The sequence below is a fragment of the Panthera onca genome, chromosome B3 (assembly GCF_046562875.1).
Source record: "Panthera onca isolate mPanOnc1 chromosome B3, mPanOnc1 haplotype 2, whole genome shotgun sequence".
Taxonomy (NCBI): Eukaryota; Metazoa; Chordata; class Mammalia; order Carnivora; family Felidae; genus Panthera; species Panthera onca.
The window spans coordinates 71663621-71678078 of record NC_138344.1 but is presented as its reverse complement, the minus strand read 5'-3'; the positions used below and the strand labels follow the sequence as shown (position 1 = coordinate 71678078).

Here is a 14458-nt window from a genome sequence, read left to right as displayed (position 1 = left end):
CTGTGTGTCCCTCTCCTATAGATGTGTCAGCATGAGAAACCCAAGAGTTAGGAAGAGGGAGAGATGCTTTCTGCTGGGAGCAAGGGAGAGGGGGTTCGCTGTCCTTGTCTGACTTCTTCACTTTGTTGGTCCTAGACATTCCAGGCTAGCCCACGGGGACGCAGTGCCCTCCTGTGGTTGGCATGGTTCTTCTTAACTTTCCCCAGGTCTCACTTCCCTTCCTAAGTTACTCCTGAATCTGGCTTCCAGTTGCCAGGGTCCAGCTACCTCAGCTCTCCCTCTGTCCTCAGCTCCGTCCCTCTGCCCTTTCTTACTCCATCCTTCCTCACTGCAAGCTCATTTAAAGTCACTTTCATCTGCTCCTTTATAGCCCTCTCTGACTCCTCGCTGGGGATTCATAGGTTTTGGAAATGATCTGATTGTTCCTTTTTCTGATCCTGATGTTCTCTCTAGGGAGCCATCCTCGAGCTTTATTCCAGCTCTTGATACGATATGGTTCCAGCTAAAGATGGTTCCTGTCCTGGTTAGTAGGTCTTGGGAAAGGAAAGGCGATGGTCGTGGGAAGGAAAGAGAGTGCTGATGGCTGAAAGCACAGGTGGCTGAAAGGGAATGTAAGGGCTCCTGGGCTGGGAGGAGGCAAAACGTGCATGACTCACCCTTGCTTGAAATCTCCCAACCTCTGCTCATTTCCCTCAGATGCTGATAGCATCAGTGACCCAGAAACATATGAGGAGCCCAGGGTCCCATGTCCTCAAGTCTCCTTTCTGTAGTCCTGCAAATCCCTTCCACCTGAAGTAGCTACCATCCATACAATTGTGTCCATACAACCCTCTTGTTGAAAGCAGCATACAAGTCGATGATGTGTTGGATGTCTTCTGTTTGAAGGAAGGAAGGCAGATAGATTGGCCTAAAGGCACAGCTGAAATTTATTGTTTTTGCCTCCATTTCAGCAATATCAGTGGTTTTTACAGTCTAGATTTTTACACAATTTATGTTCCTCTGACAGTAATGGATATCCAATTAGCTAATCTTTCTTGGATCGTTGTAAGCTATTACTTTTTATTTATATTATTTTATTTTTAATTTTTTTTTTAAGTAGGCTTTACACCCAGTGTGGAGTGCAGTGTGGGGCTTGAAGTCACAGCCCTGAGATCAAGACCTGAGCTGAGATTAAGAGTTGAATGCTAAATGACTGAGCCATCCAGGTACCCTGTAAGTTATTCGTTTTTAAAAATTAATTTCTGTTTGAAGATATTTTGCAAGGTGATCGTGATTAGTGTTGTCAATACCATTCTTAAAGCAATACTTTAAGAAATGAGTTGTGAGTTTTACAATGTTGTAACATTGAAATGGGGTTGCATATGTTAAATTAAGATGATCACACTGTTATGGATTACTTTCATTTTATTATATGAAGTTCTGCAACTTCTATTGTGATTTTTCCCACTTCTTACAGCAATATCTGGATAGATAGAGCCTTGTAAAGAATTAGTAAGAAGAGTCACACTACATATGTACAAACTTAAAAGAGTAAAGAAATTGTTGAATATTGCAAAACATTCCTCAGTTGCCATGTACAACCGTTGGGGGAAATTGTGCTAATTTGTGAGTACCTTCAGAACTGTGCCTTGGAACATGAAGCAAAAGAAGGAAAGAGATGCTTGGCACCAAGATACATCACAATATAAAAATGTGCTTCATTCATGCCACCTGAAGGGAAGAATTTGACAAGTCAGTGTTTTCTTTTACTGACATGCTTCTGCTGCTCAGATTCTTCCAGAACTTGGAAGCAGTGTTTGTCTCCTATTCTGGCAGAGGCACAATCTGTAAGCAGTGTCATTACTCAGACATAGCCCTGTTTTAAGGATCTTGGACAAGAGAAGTGTAGAGGTTAAGGGTTATTGGTCACATTGGGCCTCAAGCCACAGAAGCACCTCTGTGTTCTGTAATAAATTTATTATTTTATATAAAATAATAGTGTTAGTTACCTGTGGGCCTTTCTTAAATGTGAGGCCCAGGGAAGGGTCTTGGCCCAAGGGTAGTTCTGGCTGTATCTTCAGCACTGAGGCAAAGTCAAGTACAAAGTAATAGGTGATTCCTAATAATTCCTGATCAAATAATTTTTCAGTGAATGGGATGAGCGCCTGAAAGAGATGTGTTCCTGGCCTTCTGGATGCCCTATAGTTAATGAATTTTAAGAGTTTCTTTAGAGTACAGATAAGGGAGAGAAGGCCTTCGGGGCAGGAGGAGTTTAGAATTGCTGGCCATAAAGAGATTAGTTTAGAAATGTTCTCCAAACAAAATACAGATAAACTCTTGAGCTGGCTTTGTATGGACAAGTGAGGAGAGCAGTTTCTCTTTGAGTCATGAGGGCCCTAAGTTCAGATGGAAAGAACCTGCTTCTTCTAAGATCAAGGGATAAATGGCCCTGGCCTAAAATGGGGACTGGGAGTACAGGACTTTGAAATAAACTGGAGCAGGCTCCAAAGTCTGAAGAGTGGGTGAGATTGGGCCAAACCATTTGTCTGGCATGAGATAGTAGCTATAAATCTTCCCTAACACTATCTAGTATGTACTGTGGAAAGTCATTGTTACCCTGGTAAAATAATATTTGTTCATTATGTAAATGTCAATGAGAGGAAACAGAGGGAGGTCCATACGAGGGAGGTATAAGGATAGACTAAAATCTCAGGCTACACTTTTTGAAGAAAAAGACTTTGTATTTCAAATTTGTATCACAACAACTTAACCACTGATCACACAGCTGGCTAAAAAGTTCTCAGTGTGGACTTGTCCTTGAGCTATGCTCTGTCAATACCACCTGTAGCCCACTTCTGCTTTCCCTCTCCATTTAGAGGTTTAAGGGGAGAAGTTCTAGAGAACAGACTTGGCAGGTTTTTGTTTGTTTTGTTTTTGCTTTTTTGTTTTTATTTTTTTAATGCTTATTTATTTTTGAGGGAGAGAGAGAGAGAGAGAGAGAGAGAGAGAATCCGAAGCAGGCTCCAAGCTCTGAGCTGTCAGCACAGAACCTGATGTGGGGCTTGAACTCGTGAACGTGAGGACATGACCTGAGCCCAAGTCAGAAGTCCAATGAACTGAGCCACCCAGGCACCCCCAGACTTGGCAAGTTTTAAAGGATAGGAAGGAAGGACCATTTTCATATACTTGCATTTTCCCAGAAGTTTTAGCAATCTGCTGAAAACTGTGAGACTATATTTCTTTTTTTTTTTAAAGTTTATTTATTAATTTTTGAGAGATCACAAGCAGGGGAGGGGCAGAGACAGAGGGGGACAGGGGATCCGAAGTGGGATTCGTGCTGACAGCAGAGAGCCTGATGTGGGGCTCTAACCCATGAACTGTGAGATCATGACCTGAACTAAAGTTGGGCGCCTAACTGACTGAGCCACCCAGGAGATTATTTCTTACCTGAAGCTCATCCCGAGAAAAGAGTCCATAATGCAGAGAATCCTAACTGCCCTAGGCCTTGTAGCAAACTATTTTGTAAGCTGCCTTCTGGGGCACACTGATACGGATCTACATAGTTTAGGAAAAGTCCTCCATTTAAGGTTGGGCCTGTGGCTTCTTGCGTAGGGAGAGAAAGAAATTGAGCTATAGTCTTGGCAAACTTTGAGAAAAGGATTACTGGGATATAAAGAGACAATTCACAATAGAGGATTATGATTAGTAAAGTGAACGTTGGAGAAGATATCTAACCTCACTAGTAAAGAAAGACATGTCAAAATATTAGGACACAGTGGGGTGCCTGGGTGGCTCAATTGGTTGAGCATCTGGCTTTGGCTCAGGTTGTGATCTCACAGTTTGAATTCGAGCCCCTGCTTCAGGTTTGCTGCTGTCAGCACAGAGGCCACTTCAGATCCTCTGTCCCCTACCACACCTCCCTGCTTTCTCTGTCCCTCCCCTACTTGTGCTCTTTCAAAAATAGATAAACATTAAAAAAACACATTAAGACACAGTTTCTCCTAATAAAATAGGTTGCAGTGAAATCTATACTCTGTGCATAGCAGATGGTATTGTAAATAGGTGCAAATGTTTTGGAGGGCAGTTTGCAATATGTTTGAAGCCAAAAAGATGTCCTGTGATCCACTGATCCCAAACTGGTTATACTGTAAACATTTATAGAGTCCCTTCCATATGACAGATAACATTCCGGGCAGAGACATCAGAGACTGATGTTGTAGACTGTTCCCTTCAGGAACGGACATTCTGCAGGGGGAAAGCACACCTATAAAAACCTTCCTTTCAGCTGACTTTGAGGGGCTCCTTTCTCACTGGGAACAAGATGGGTCAAGTAGAAGAGGGTGTGACCAAGTGTGTTTCTGAGATGGTGCAGAAAAGGCAGTGTAGGTAGGGGTGCCTGGGTGTCTCAGTGGGTTAAGTGTTGGACCCTTTGTTTCGGCTCCGGTCATGATCTCATAGTTCATGAGTTTGAGCCCTGCATCGGGCTCTGTGCTGGCAGTGCAGAGCCTGCTTGGGATTCTCTCTTTCTCTCTCTCTCTCTCTCTCTCTCTCTCTCTTTCTGCCCCTCACCTACTTGTGCTTTCTCTGTCTCTCTCAAAAATAAAATAAAGCATTAAAAAACATGTTTTAAAAAAATAAAAAAAGAAAAGGCAGTGTAGAAAAACGTGGAGGGGAGGGAATTTGCAACACTACATTTCCTGATGAGGAAAGGGGGAAGACACTGTGTCTCAGGCAGGGTCTGAGGAGTCTGAGGTCTCATCCTCATCTCAGGATGAGGCAGGTCTCATCAGGTCTGATGCTTCCTTCATGTCTTTCTCAGAAACCATGATTCTGACGTGGACTCTTCTGCTTCTGCTGCTAGATCAGACTGTTTTCTCCCAGGCCTAGGACTTCTATGGTGGAATCAGAGCTCCTGGAGGTCCAGTTCACCATGGGGGTCTAGTTGATATGGCCAGTTGAGGAAGCAGCTCAGGGGAATGGTCTCCAGGTCTGCAAGTCCATCATTACCTTCACTCACTAGAGCTTCTGAAGGATAAATGACATATGCAGTGCCCTACCTGCAAGGTTCTGGGATCCTGCAGTGGACAACTAACTTACCTCTGAAAACCCAAGGTCACTGAGTGTGTGGTCTTCCAGGGGTCCTAGCCCCATGACTATCCTTACAGATCTAGGATCTGGTCCCCGAGCAGGCCTGTGTGCAGAGCTAGCCGGTTCATCTGGAGGGCTAGACTCCAGGACCACTGTGGGCGGTTTGGGGAGTTCAGCACCACCGTGCCCAAGTAGGACTGCCTTCTGTGGTCCTCCCCTTCACTCGGCTTCCCAGAAGCTGCACACCTCACTGACCCCTGCCTGCCAGCTTTCTCGGGCTCCTCAAGTTCAGGGGTTGGGAAGAGGAATCATGGGTGGACAACAGGAGAAGGGCCACTCACTTTGTCTCCTCTGTGGGTAAATGCCCCTTCTGGCCAGATATGACATCCTAGGCTGACACTTGCCTTTTTTCCAAGTTTTCTCGGCTCCCCTTTCACCCGGAGAATCTTTGCTGGGTGCATAGTGTGAGGGGTGGGAGTGGGGGAAGCATCTACTTCAGGAAGCCTTGATCCCACCCTAAGGTGATGCTCTCTGAGTCTTGGGGCTAGTTTGTTCAAGAGCTGCTCTAATAACACTCCTGCAGGTGCTGATCCTGATCCCCACTGGCAGCTTCTCTCTTCTGGCGGCTGCACCCCCTTCCCTCACAGAGGCGCTATTGCCTTGCTCCCCGATAGCCAAGAGGGGAACTTCTTTTCCTCTTGGTTCTGTGAGCAAAGGCTGAGACCAGCTTTAGCTTTTAAAAGGCTTTTTGAGGGATGCCTGGGTGGCTTAGTCGGTTGAGCGTCCAACTTCGGCTCAGGTCATGATCTCGCAGTTCATGAATTCAAGTCCCGCATCAGGCTTTGTGCTGACAGCTCAGAGCCTGGAGCCTGCTTTGGATTCTGTGTCTCCCTCTCTCTCTGCCCCCCACCCCCACCCCCATCCCTCCTCGTCCACTCTCTCTCTCTCTCAAAAATAAATAAACATAAAAAAAAAAAAAAAAAAAAAGAAAGGCTTTTTGAGCCCTGTGGAAGACGATGGAGAAACAGACACATAGGATTTAAATATCTCAGAGCAGATTGGCTTCCAAAGCATAAAGGGTTTTTTTAAATTATTTTTTAAACTTTTTAAATGTTTATTATTTTTGAGAGAGAGAGAGAGAGACAGAGAGCAAGCAGGCGAGGGGCAGAGAGAGAGGGAGACACAGAATTGGAAGCAGGCTCCAGGCTCTGAGCTGTCAGCGCAGAGCCTGACACGGGGCTTGAACTCACAGACTATGATATCATGACCTAAGCTGAAGTCAGCCGCTTAACTGACTGAGCCACCCAGGCACCCCCAAAGCATAAAGTTTTAACCCTTCTTCTGTGAACTGGCCCCCAGGCTCTGTCTCGTTCTACCTGTTGCCTTGGGACAGTCACACTTTCCAAAGAGAGAAGGCCAGCAACAGACACATCTAATGAGCATCCATTGTGTGCCATGAGCCTCCAACAGCAGGGTGAGGATGGAGGGGGAGCTGGGCTGGAAAGAGAATATCAGCAGAGCTCTTGGCTCTTCTGTTCTAGTCCCCAGTTTCTTTTCTTTTTTTTTATTTTAGAGAGAGAGAGAGAGGTGCAGAGGGGGAGAGAGAGAGAATCCCAAGCAGATCCCACACTCCGCATGGAGCCCAGTGAGGGGCATCATTCCATGACCCTGAGATTATGACCTGAGCTGAAACCAAGAGTCGGCTGCTCAGCCAACTGAGCCACCCAGGCGACCCTCCCCGCCCCCGAGTTTCTTTTCTAAAAGCAGCAAGTATTCACTTTCTTTGTGTCATTTCACATATGTTATGTGTACATAATATATAAGCCTGTACGCATACATAAACTTATTGGTGTGCATTTAGGTTTGTGTGTGTTTGTGTGTCTCTCCCCCATTTTACCCCACATATAGTAGCATCCTATACACAGTGTTCCGCACCTTATTTTTTTGGTCACTAACAATATATTTGGCAAAGGATGTACCTCACTCTAGTTAATGGCTGAATAATATTCTCCTGGTTTCCTTAATCAGTTATTCAGGGTGTACACTTTGTTTACGACTATAAAGCTGGAATATATATCCTGGAACAAAACAGCAACAAGCCCTGTGTATTTAGCTACTGACAAGCTCACTCCTATGTACACTGTCAGTGTTCCGAGGACCTGGCGTGGGATCCTGCGCAGTGTGGGGCAGAGGGACCTGTGGGTTGGCAACACCCAATCTTCCAGATGCCCGTGTATATCATTGGCTCCAAGGAATTCTGGGAAGTATTATTTTTCAGAATATAACAACATTACCAGCAAAATGTTTTCCTTGTAATGAGAGCCCAGTAACGTCTGTACATAGAAGTCAGCACTATTGTTTCAACGTTCTGATCTTTTAATCCTGGAGAGAGTGAAAGCAATACCAGTTTATATGTGTGAGATAAACTTGGTTACAAGGGCAACTAATTTAGTTTCTAATCACATACAGAAAATTTTTGACAAAATCGTAGGCTCTCATTTTCATGCAACTTCTATACGATAAGCACTGTACTTAAATTGACTCATTTAAAACATCCAACAAATTGACCCTCAAAAACAAAATTGACCCTCAAAACATCCCACAAAATAGATACTATTATTTCCATTTTATTTTTTTATTTTTTTATTTTTTTCAACGTTTTTTATTTATTTTTGGGACAGAGAGAGACAGAGCATGAACGGGGGAGGGGCAGAGAGAGAGGGAGACACAGAATCGGAAACAGGCTCCAGGCTCCGAGCCATCAGCCCAGAGCCTGACGCGGGGCTCGAACTCACGGACCGCGAGATCGTGACCTGGCTGAAGTCGGACGCTTAACCGACTGCGCCACCCAGGCGCCCCTATTATTTCCATTTTAAACATGAGCAGACAGAGGCCCACATAGTTAAAAGACAGTAGTGACAGAACCAAGAGTGTTTCCCTCAAAGCCAGAGTGTTCCCATTTTTTCTGGGCTGTCTCTTAGAGGGATCGAGGGTATACAGTCTCTTTAGGGTAAATCCTTTCTTCTTGTCTCAGTTTCTTTGTCTCTAAAATAGGGACAATCATTCAGGATAACTTATCTGTATTATCCTGTTTATTTTCTAGGTAATAATGTTGTTGCCATAATAAAATATGCATTCTAGGATGTAAGGGGGGGGGGTCTCCATTCTGGTGGTCCTCACCCTTTTTATCCCCCAGGACCTGTGTCATTATCCCTGCCTGTGAAACACATGTCTTTAGAACATACTTAGTAAACTGGTATGTTTTGGGGGCCGTTTTTTTTAGTGATCAGCTACATATATAGTTGTCAAGCAGTACTTCTGATTACCTGATTTAAATGGTATTATCTCTGGGTGCCTGGGTGGCTCAGTCGGTTAAGCAGCCGACTCTTGATTTCGGCTCAGGTCATGATCTCACGTTTTGTGAGTTCAGGCCCCGCATCAGGCTCTGCACTGACTGATAGCAAGGAGCCTGCTTGGGCTTCTCTCCCTCTCTCTCTGCCCTTCTCCCGCTCACTCTCAAGTATGGATATGTGCTCTCTCTCTCAAAATAAGTAAATTAATTAAAGAAATAATTAGTATTAGCTCTACAAAAACACTTCACATTCAAATGCTTTGTTAGCTCATCCTATTCATGTGTAATGTGAGTAAATGTGTTTTCATTAGGGCTTTGGATATATCATGCACTAGTTTTATCAAGTGTAGCATACTTAGGCAGAGGGGAAGGAGTTGTTTCACACTGGCATGTCTTACATTGAATTTGTATCATCCCTACGGCTGCTTCTCTGCCCCACCATTCTTTGAAGCTAAAGATATAAATGTGGTTACCCATGATCAGGCTAATATCCAAGGCAAGGGCAGGAGGATGTTAACTGGAGGTGAGCCAAACATCTGGGTTTGGTCACTCAATCAGTGGCTTTTCCTAGATGTGCAAAAGAGCAGTTATTGCATTAAAGAGTCAAATAAAGTAGGATTCCAGGAGGATTTTTGTTTTTGTTCTTTTGAGTATTTATTAAGATGCCTAAGAAGACCTTAAGCCTATGTGCTGATCACTAATATATAATCCTTGTGTTCCCCTGATTCATAAAGAGTCCCATATTAAGTGATTTTTGCCTTTTCTTGTATTGCATTTGGGAAATTGCAGAATTTGGAAGCATTGGAAGTATTTTTGTTGCTCTGCCCTCAACAAAGATGAAAACCAACTGTCTTTATAAAGCCCTTCATTACTGGAGAGCCCACAGGGATGGAGAGGCTCTGGAGGTCAAGAGATCATGAGGAGAAGAGTTTCATTGTCCAGCCATTCTAGTGAGGGGACTAGTCTAGCCTTCACCATTTCTTCAGCTTGGTGCATAAGCCCTGTGTTGACTTGGAAAGTCAGCAGGCCCAGAATGGCTGCCAGAAAGAGCTTATAAACCTGCTCCATTTGGGGATGGAGGCTGCAGTGATCACAGAAACCCTGATGGAACCTGAGGTGGGAGGTCTTGGTGAGCTACGCATGGTTGGGGCTGTGGTAGGAATTTATGCTTTTGCTCTGTAGTAGAATATTACAGAATGGCCCCTGGTCTATCATACTACATATATGACCTTGTATAATCCTCTCCTACATTCATTCTAAGCTGCTTTGACTGATGGAAGGTGGCCATGTACATCTTCCAAGTTTGGATCTTGTGACCTCTGTGCTCACTCTTATGGAGCTCTGAGCATCTCTTTCTAGAGAACCATGTGGAGAGGGGGGGGTCTTAGAGGGTGAATGAACATGAGGAGACAAAGGCCCAACATCCAGTCATCCCATCTGGGGGAACTCAATATGTGAGTGAAGTCACCTTAAATGACAACCACAAGAGCCAGCCCAGTTGACACCAGAGTTGTCCAGAGATGAGCTAACCTAGCTGAGTTCAGGCAATTTACATAATAATGAAAATTAATAAATAATTGCTGTTTTAAGTCACTCAGTGATTTGCTATACAGCAAATATATGCATCATATATTTACAAATATATAAGAAATATATAGTAAATCTCTTTCTATATGTATATAGGATATATGTGTGTATGTATATGCCTGACACAAAATAGGTGTTTAAAAGTGTTACTGGTTTCTTTCTATATTTCTGTGCCTTCTTAGATAGCCATAGGAATGATAAATGAAGGATGCTGAGGGGGTCTCAGCTATATATCACAACTCATCACCCAGGACATCCTCCTAGAGTTAAAGATATTTTGCCCTTTTGCTTTCTATTGGGCTAGAGGTAGTTGAGGGCAGGAAGAAAAAGACTTCCTGGGGCACCTGGGTGGCTCAGTGTGTGAAGCGGCCAACTATAGATTTCTGCTCAGGTCATGGTCCCCTGGTTCATGAGTTTGAGCCCTGCATCTGGCTCCATGCAGACAGTGGAGCCTGCTTGGGATTCTTTCTCCTCTCTCTATGCCTTTCCCTTCTTCTTCTCTCTCTCTCAAAATAAATAAATAAACATTAAAAAAAAGGGAAGACTTCCTGCTCTAGAGATATCTGAGGAGTGAAACTGTTAGATTAATACTTACTGATGGATTGTTCTCTCCAGGCTGTTGGCAAATCCACTAACCCAGATGGTCTCAGAAGTTGTTACTACTGAGATCACCCCTCACTCTTTTGTGTTAATCTTTTATCTTGCTCAAATGCAAAGGTTGTTCTGTATATTTTATATAATAATACAATATAATATAATAATATAATAATGTAATGTAATATAATATAATATAATATAATATAATATAATATAATATATAAATTTGAGTTTTTACATGCAGGGGCTCATGTTTATAATGCACCATCCAAATAAAATTATTTGATTTAATTTAATTATGCATGTAAACCAAATTTACATGCACACAGGCCATTGTTGGGTGTCCCAATTAGGTGGGTGTTGGTGGTGTGGGTGGTGAAAGAATTTGCCCAAAGTAGACCAAAAGAGATAGAAGGGATGCCTGGGTGGCTCAGTCGGTTGAGCATCTGACTTTGGCTCCGGTCAGGATCTCACAGTTTGTGAGTTCAAGCCCCATATAGGGCTCTCTGCTGTCAGTGCACAGCCCTCTTTGGATCTTCTGTCCCCCTCTCTCTGCTTCTCCCCTGCTTGTGCTCTCTCAAAAATAAATAAAAACATTTAAAAAAGTAATTTAAATAAAGAACAAAAGAGATAGAGATTTACTGACTACACTGCAAGGGAGCAGTAGGCAGGACAGTAGAGGAGAGACTGTCCGTGATGAGGCGGTAGTGAGGCAGAGGGAGTATGGGGATGTATGAACTTTTCCCCTTTTTTGTAATCTTAGGAACTGTGCCTGGTTGTAATTGGTCAGTTAGGGCCTATGGCTATTTTGAGGTGAGTCGCTTAATGGGACTGTTTGCATTCAGCTCAGTGGCAAGGGCCCTTGCCTTGCTCTATAACCATTTTGCAAGTGAAGAAAGGAAGGGAATATCTACTAAGATTCTACAGTCAACTAATGGAAGAAGATCTGGACCAAATCCCACATCCTGTTTCCCTCAGACTTCTACTCACATAGTTGAGACCATGTCGTGACCCCAAGTGTCACTATCAAAATTATGGGCGCACACTGTGCTTTGTGAAATGAGTCCAAAGAAATCCCCAGATCTTACTTGCTGTCATCAGGGCCAACCACCCAGGGACTATTCAGGGGCTTTCCCCAGTGTCTGTGCTCCAGGAGAGGAGAGGAGAGGAGAGGAGAGGAGAGGAGAGGAGAGACACAGGTTTCACCTCAGCTCGTAGTGTATGCATCCAGGGGAACAGCACCTGCAGTGTGACTTGTCTGAGATTCTCAGTCATTGTTGGTTCCCCTGCAGCAGTAGGAGCCATCTTGACTTTGTCCCCTTATTCCCAGTGCCTCCCACTGTATTACTGGTTGCAGTAGTTGCTCAGTGTTTGCCCAAGTGATGGTGTCTTATCTATGGCTGTCTGTGAGGCTCAGGGCACACTCCCTTTCCTCTGCTTGGGCCACCAGAAGGACAGAGGATGTTGAAGTGTTCCCTTTTTTTTTTTTTTAAATAATTTTTAAAAAAGTATTTATTTATTTTGAGAGAGAGAGAGATAGAAACAAGAGTGAGCAAGTGGGGGAGGGGCAGAGAGAGAGAGAATCCCAAGCAGACTTCACACTGTCAGAGTGGAGCCCGAACTCATGAACCATGAGATCACGACCTGAACCGAAATCAAGAGCAGGACGCCTAACAGACTGAGTCACCCAGGCGCCCCGAAGTGTTCCATTTTTGTTCTTGGTCTCCTGTCTCTTGCTGCTTTCTTTTATATTTCTTTTTTTCTATTTTATTGTTTTATTTTCCTCCCTCCTTCCCTACCTGCCTCCCTCCCTTCACCTTCTTTTTACAACACAAGATACCTTTGAATGTAAATTTTATTATTAATTTAAAAAAGAAAACTGACAAGCAAATCAGATGGAACCAATCACATTTGTTTTCTCCTTACTCTCCGGGGCTTATTTATCTCTTGGGTGGTAGATACCAGGTGGGGAAGCCTCAGTCTCTCAGCCTAAGGCAGGGAGAGGCACAAGTCAGATCTGCATCTTGATGCATAAGTCCCAACTATGAGGCAATCCCATGGATGGTATGGGTCTCCTTGCTTTGTGATTAGCTGATTAACTCATGCTTAAGGGCAGCATTGTTGCTGCTGCTATTGAAACTAGTCCAATTACAAAGCATCCTGCTACAGGGCAGAGATTTGACAATTGGATCTGGCTGCCTCAGCAAAAACCTATGTTGAAGAGAGCATGATGGTTCCAGAGGTCATTTGTTGTTGTTGAAAATTTGTTTTTTTTTGCTTTAAAAAAAATTTTTAAAGTAATCTCCATGCCCAACATGGGCTCGAACCCACAACCCTGAGATCAAGATCAATGTGCTCTACTGACTAAGCCAACCAAGTGCCCCAGGATCATAGATTTTTTAAACTCTGGCTGGGGTGGGCCCAGTCAGGGCTCTCTACAGATACATGACAGAGGAGCACCAGTCCACATGGCATCACAGAGCAGTGCTGGTCTCTGCATGGGATAGCATGAATGGAACCCTGACATCCTTAGAACATGAGTCATGTTCATGTAGAAACTTCTTAGGGGTAGGGTGTGGATTCTAGTTCATGGATAAGCTCTTAGAGGAAAAGCCAAGGACTGGGCAGGAACTGGGAATCTCCCATGTCTCTCTCTTTTTTAAAAAATGTTTATTTATTTTTGAGAGAGAGTGAGGGGTGGGGAGGGGCAGAGAGAGAGGGAGACAGAGGATCCAAAGTGGGTTCTGCACTGATAGCAGGGAGCCCAAAGTGGGGTTCGAATTCGTGAACCCAGAGATCATGACATGAGCTGAAGTTGGACATTTAACCAACTGAGCCACCCAGGCACCCCTCCCATGTCTCTCTTGATGGACTGGGACTTTGACATGGGTGCCAGAATGGCTATGGCAATCAGGGGATGTAGACATCCTCTTGCTTTTAGTTCATGACTGAAGAAAATCTTAAAATTATCCTATCGTAGTGGTCTGGGTCAGGGCACCCATTGTCCAAGAATGAATTTAGCAGTTTCTAGTCCAGATTCAGGAGAGGAATTCCAAGAAGGAAACTTGGATTTATCATTAACTTACTAACTCTTCCATGCCTTCTAGAAATACTGTTTCTAATATATTATCTTGCAACAAGGACCAATTCAAGAGAGAACTTTTTGGAAGGATATGTCAGTGTTTTTGAGAATCACTGGGAATGGCCAGCACAGCTATCCAGCCCAAGAAGTTGTCTAGAAAATGAAGAAGAAGAAGAAGGAGGAGGAGAAGCAAGAGGAGGAGGAGGAGGAGGAGAAGGAGAAGAGAAAAGAAAATGAAGAAGAAATATAAGAAGAAAGGGATTAAGAAAGAGAAAAGAAGGAGGAGAGAAAGGTGTATAATAAGAAAAAATATTTATTTATAATATGGAAATGATTTTTCATTTCTGAGTTAGTGGGATTCTTTACTGACTGCATTAGATGTCCTGAACTCTGTGTTAGGGGCTAAAACCAGGAGAGGAGTGGAATGTATTATGGGAAGAGCTCTCTTATTTTTCTTGTACAATTCTTGTTCCAAATTTACATTTTGATCTTGGTAAGATGCCTTTATCCAAGCTCTGAAGGCGCTATGGGCATCAGACATTAATAAAATATCCCAAGATTCTACAGGCCAGGTCAGTCTCACCCACTCCCCTTCTTTTTAATTCTACTCCAGCCCACCAAAGGGCCACATTACATAGAGGCTTAATACTTAGAAAAAATAGAGCAAGAGAGGGCCATTTGCAAAGAGGAACCCATGTTACTTTTTGTTTTTAGTAATACCCCATTTTTTCTTCACACAAACATTCTCCATCTCATCACCTCCTGATGCTGGA

General features: G+C 43.7%; 1 long non-coding RNA gene across 3 annotated transcripts in view; it reads left to right on the top strand.

Annotated features, from left to right (window-relative positions):
* The window catches only part of LOC132669365 (uncharacterized), a 44509-nt gene that overhangs the window by 11769 nt on the left and 18282 nt on the right, over positions 1 to 14458 (top strand). For 2 of the 3 annotated variants that reach the window (XR_013556229.2, XR_009606092.3), the window contains exon 5: positions 1100 to 1212. This is a non-coding gene — a long non-coding RNA (uncharacterized LOC132669365). Of the gene's footprint in view, positions 1 to 1096; positions 1213 to 14458 lie in introns of all 3 variants that reach the window. The other variant, XR_013556228.2, reaches the window with a different exon arrangement.